This window comes from Uranotaenia lowii, chromosome 2, assembly GCF_029784155.1.
Source record: "Uranotaenia lowii strain MFRU-FL chromosome 2, ASM2978415v1, whole genome shotgun sequence".
NCBI lineage: Eukaryota > Metazoa > Arthropoda > Insecta > Diptera > Culicidae > Uranotaenia > Uranotaenia lowii.
Window position 1 is genome coordinate 228,164,683 of NC_073692.1, and position 6,126 is coordinate 228,170,808.

At 34.0% G+C, this 6,126-nt stretch overlaps 1 long non-coding RNA gene across 1 annotated transcript; it reads right to left on the reverse strand.

Moving 5' to 3' along the window:
* Positions 1-965: 965 nt before the first annotated feature.
* On the reverse strand, positions 966-1,527 carry LOC129743981 (uncharacterized). The gene is made up of 3 exons (XR_008736769.1): positions 1,405-1,527; positions 1,247-1,345; positions 966-1,191 (listed from the first exon to the last, which is right to left on the reverse strand). It is a non-coding gene; the product is annotated as an uncharacterized LOC129743981 (long non-coding RNA).
* Positions 1,528-6,126: the final 4,599 nt, after the last annotated feature.

Below are 6,126 nucleotides of genomic sequence, written 5' to 3' on the forward strand. Positions count from 1 at the left end.
CGAAGCCATAGGTTAGTGTATTTTTGAGAAAGAATGACATGGGCCATCTTACCTCGCTGGTGCGTTTTGTACAATTCTCCCCTACAAAGTACATAATAGGGCCAAGGATGCGGAAATCACAAAAAAAATCTATAATTTCACAGAATTTTGAGCTTATTTTTATCACAGAATCTGTGTCACAGAACTCAGAATTTTGGAAATATTCACAGATTTCAATTTCAATTTCGATTTCAATTTAAAACTTTGGGACGTTTTTCCAAAATTCAATTAGTTATGTCAAAATAAATTTTGGATAATTATCATTAAATTTGAAAAATATGATAAAATTCGTAATGGCATTTGATTTTTCTTAAGTAAAATGTAAAAGAGACGCAATTTGACATGACTTTTGAATGAAATTAGTGAAAAAAAAACGTCACAGAAAACCGTCAAGGAATTTTTGGGCAAAATCACAGAAAGTCAGATTTTTTTTTTGTCAAAACACAGAATTTTTTCGGCAACCTTGAACAGGGCTACCGAGTTCTTTTCAGCTACAAAAAACTGAAATATGTTACATCATTCCAGTGATTGAAATCCTCACCAATTTTCTCATCAGAGGTATTCAAAATACACACTTCAAGGCCTCGCATAGCTATACACCCTTAGAAAATCGTACACAAAAGTATGTAAAAAGAAGTCAAAACAACCCGTAAGTGCAGGAAGCCACCAGTATGTAGAAATGATGGTACGTAAAATTATGTAACATAGGCTGGTACATACCAGTATGTAGAAAGTACGCAAAAGAACGTAGAGCTCTGTGAACTGAAAAGTTTGTTCAAATCACATAAAATAGGAAAAAATCAAAATTAAGAAGCAGGGATATTTTCTTTCAATTGATTGAAATTAGATTTGAGTAACATAATTTATTGTCATCAATTCAATGTTTAACGATAACTATAGTAATATTTTTCGAATACCACCTCCACCATATCCAGTTCCAGCCACTGTTTTTTTGCCAACTTTCTCCGATTCATCCAAAAAATACATTTCTTCGCTGGGGATTGAATTGGCCATATTATGATGGATAATCTGGAAACTACCCTGGTGGGATTTGTCACACGAGAACATTTTTTAGCTTGAGCTGGTCCTCCAGATCCAATTTCTGTGGCTGGGTGTGATTCGACAGTCGACTTGCGAATGAAGTTGAAAATCCTATTGAATCGAAAATAGTTGACAAAATTGCAAAAAAAAAAGAAAGAAATGTTACCTTAGATTCTTGACTTTCTTGGTTGCGACCGCAACTATGGAGGAATGGTCTGATGGCGTTTCATTTCGCTCCTGGATCCAGCGGAAACCAACAACTATTCTAAAATTATGGGGAAGAATTGAAAAACATTCAGCAGAAATAAATGTTACCAAACTTACCGAGAAAAATTTTGATGTTTTCGCAAGGACTTTTGGGGAAGTTCTGCAGAAAATTGTTGCGTGCGCGCAAGTAGGATGCAAATCAAAGACTGACTCTTGGTGGTGCGAGTGAGAAGCAAAACGCCATAAACTCATGGTTGCCACATGTACAGATTTATCTATACCGGTACAGATTTTTTAGCTCATTTTTGGTACAGAATCTGTACATACAGATGACAGATTTTCAAAATTTGGTACAGATTTGTACAGATTTTTGACTTTAAAAAACTGAAAAAAAGTTTTCACATTTTGTTTTTATTGAGTTTATTGAAAACTTTATAGAAAATAATTAGTCAAAAGTTATGTTTTATTACTCTGACGGTAGGAGATCATTACTGGGAATTACACGATGGAACAAAAAGGTATTTCTCGACTTGTCAACCGAACAGCTGATTTCTCATGTTTACAATTTTCGGCATTTGGTGGTAGGGTAAAAATAACAACATCACTACGCATGTTCAATGGCCGAATAGTAACGAAACCAAATTGGAGGTGCAATAGTAATGGTTGCAAAATTCTTAATTTTTTTAAACTAGCTAAAATTAAAAAATTGCAGACATGACATACTTTGAAGGTAATGTTGATGTTATGTAATGTTAATTGGAAAAATTATATCTTTTGAAGAAATAATTAAACAGTGCTAATCTCCCAAGTTCAAAATGGCGACCAGTAGGTGTATACATTTTTCAAAACAAAAACAAACTGCTACCCTACCACCATCTGTCTCAGGAAATGCTCTATTAGATTTTCAAATTTGCTACTAATAATTAAATATCTGATTATAATCCCCCACTCGTCAGCAGTGGTTGAGCGCATTTTCTAGCAAGTAAATGCCAATAAAACCTAAGTTCGTAATCGTCTGAGTATTGACACATTGGACGTTATCCTTAGAACGAAAAGTTATTTAAGATAAAACGACGGATCGAAAAATGTCTTATTAAATGTGACGCTCAGAAATCGTTTTAACAAAACTTTGTATAAATATCATGAACATTAGCAAGTGATTGTTATGAAAAGTATTTTTTAATGTCAGGTTTTTAAAGACAGAAAATAAAAATAATCAAATGAGCTTCACAAAAAGTGTTTAACTAAAAATCTGTACTATGTGCAATGAAGTATCTATCTTCTTTAGGATTAAAAATAAGGAAGCAAAACCTTCACATATCAACAAATTGAATGCAGAACTTTGTTTTCTTCGGTACAGATTTTGATACAGATTTTTGAGTTTTCGGTACAGATGAAAAAGATTTTTTCGATGAGCGGTACAGATTTAGATGTGGCAACGTTGTGTATACTGCTTCTTGAAGGCGGGCCATATTGAGAGCGTATGCATAATCGGTTTTGTCGTTTTCGCTGCCTCAAAGCAACCTTTGCTTCCGAGTAAAGCAGTGAGCGAGAGAAGGTTGATCAATTCATGCTCAGCAAAATTCAATCACTGCATCATTCATAGCCCTCCTTCTCATTGGAAGGGAGGAAGGGGTCCTCCAAACAAAAGACAAATGTTTACATAGACTAGACCTTATCTAGAAAATTGTTCCAAATTTGGCATGGGATGATATTTGAGTAGGACGAATACTGAATCAAAGCAATCGAAAGATTCGAAAATGCTCACTGAAGAAGATAGTAAGTTGCTCGCGACCGAATTAGAGTAGGCTGGATATTTTTATGAACATTTCATATTCCTTCCTCTTTCTAGTAGTGAGATGGAAAGGCGAGAGTGGGTCTCCCTTACAACTCAGAATATGTGCCACAGATCACAGATTTTTTAGAATTTTCACAGAATTCACAGATTTTTTAAATTTTGTACAGATTTTCAAAATTATACATTTTTATATCACTTTCGACTTTTTCTGTCTGACTCTAATTCATGAAAACATGAACACAAGGTAATGGATTTTTTTCTATTAAAACTTTGTTGATGATTCTCAAGATTTCCCAATGAACTTCATAGAAACAGCATCACAGAAAACCGTTACAGAATTTTAGGTTCCAATCACAGAACTCGAGAATGTTTTTTTTTTTTTTTTTTTTTTTTTGTCAAAAACTCAATTTTTTTTGCTACCTTGTCACTGCCTCCTTCTTGTGAGAAGATAGAAAGGAGGGAGGGAGCCTCTTTTAGAAGTTTTTGCAAAACTCGAGAGCTAATCAAGCAAATGGAACCAAATTTGGCATGGTAAGGCATCCGGATACGAGAAATGGTTAAATTCTTTTTCGGGAATCCTCTCTCCTTCTATTGGTGATATAGGAAGAAAAGAGAGGAGCTCTCATACAATTGTTTTTCATGAGTCGATATTTTTCTAACATGGACCCAAATTTAACATGGGAAATTATTTGAGTACGATGGTGGTTTTGAGGTTATTTGAGATACTACCCTTCTTTCAGGGAGTACATAGGAAAAGCGAATGGGGCCCTAATACAATTTTGTTGGCATAATTGAAAAACTAATCAAGCAAATGGAATCGAATTTGGCATGGAAAGGTTTTTATGAGATATATTTTGTGCCATTGGTGCAAACTTCAGGCAAGGACTTAGTAGGCTATGCTCGAAAGTGACTGGAGTGTTTTTTAAATGGTGGAAAATTTTGCTTTTCCCATTTTTTTTTCCGAAAATTGCTACAAACCAGGCTTCGAAAACAGTTGAAAGGAGTGACATAAAAAAATGGCCATCTATTTCCCGCAGAATCCTGAAAGCATCCTGGTGAAATATCTAGCCGGTTTACTCGAAATCTAGTACGTTAAAATTGTATGTTAAAATTAAGAACTCGAACGAGATACGTAAATCGATTCTAATTCGTTTCGAGATGAAACTCGAAACGAGTATCTCGAATCGAATAGGATTCATAATTTCACCCCAGATCCGGACGTCACTTTTCGGTTAATAACAGAATCTGGATTCGTTTATACCATCAGATTCTCAAAATATGCTATCTATCTTCAAATTTGAAACATTATAAAAATGCGTTGGATTCCCAATTCTGTGAAAAACGTTAAATGTTTTTTTTCAAATTTTTAACAATTTTTTGTTTTCGAGTTCGTATACTCGATTGATTTGTTCAAACTTACCGCTTTTCAAGCTCTCAAAAAATACAACTGTTGAAAAATTAAATTTCAAAGTCTTGAAATGCTACTGAAAATACTGAAGAATGAGAACAAAGCCATAATCAATGAAATCTCTCCTTTTTTTAAACAAATTCCTACATAATCATATGAAGCGTTTGGCAGGGAACTCCATGCTTCCCCTCTTTTCCATCTCTTCCATTTAATTTAGGAACATTTTTTTCTCAAAAATCAATCTAGAAGCAAAACAGTTTTTGGACAAAACCACCCGCTTAATCGATGTTGTCAGGTCTTCAACGATGTGTCGCACTTGTTTGACTTCAATGTATCCAAATCAATGTTTGAATATGCAATCCGTGACGTTCCCTAACTTTAACATAATTTTAATTTAAACATAAGTTAATTTTAAAACTCGGTCTGTATGGCTTTTTTTTTTTGTTTCGATTATAGTCGTTTTACCATCATTATGGCATTCGCGACTTTATCAACGTTGCAGTTGGCGGATCGTTATTGAAAAACTTATCCGGTACAACTGTGTTCGATGTTTACTCTTGGGCTCGAACTCGCCAACATCTGCTCAGGAGACAACAGACTTGCCAACTGAGCTATATCACAAGCCCGGTCTGTATGGCGGCAGTCAAAGACTTAATACCTAAATAAATTAAAAAATAAATTCAAAAAAACAACAAATTGGGTTTTAATATCTTTTTACATTTCTGCGTCCAAAACAAGAATTTTTTAGCAAGTTTCATAAAAATAATCGAGAAAGGTTTTTTGGTATCCTAACATATAATTTAAAATCTGCTGATACATTTTTATGAAAACAAAATTTTTTTCAACCTTTATTTTCTTGATTCCTATATTTCAACCAAATTTGCACGGATATTGCCCGGATTTTAGTCGATAATTTTGAAATCAAATGCCCAAGTTTTGCCAAGTTTTGAGGTAAAATAGCCTGGATTTGTCTGGCTCAGATAGGTGCTAAAAATCCTAGACCTTACTACCAATTGCAATGTTCTCATACGATCGAAAGGAAAGTTGACCACGAATTTCTGATGTCAGCGACGTTATAATTTTTCGAAAAGTTGGTAGATTTCCATTTTTCTCACGTTAAGCTTCTCTTTGCTTTGGTAACTGCTTGTAAAACAGTTGTCATAAGGCGTGTATCCGGAAAAATTGCAGAATTCACGAATAACCATCGAGTTAAAGGATGAAAATTGATAAAATTTTCAGTAAAGCTGCCTACACAGCAAAAAATTTCTAAAAGTATAAGGAATCTAAAACACGAGTGACCTAAGTTTTCACAAGTGTAATTACCAAAAGATGTAATTTTCCACTCATTTAGATGTAATTTTAATCTTTTTTCAAAAGCGAATAGAAATAAATTGTTTTGCTATAATTTTACATTCCGTGATGTTAAAATAAAGCGGGCAATGAAATTTATATCACAAACAGTGTAAAATTATATCTGTTTGATTTAAAATTGAATGACATTGTTTGTCTGTGCCATTTTCCAGTTGAATCATTGTGTGAAAACCGAGTTTCTTCGTTCCAAGACGCAGCTCCTGCATCTCTATAGTTTCCTAAAAGTGGTAGGTTTCTTAAGTGAAAAACAAACGAATGATGT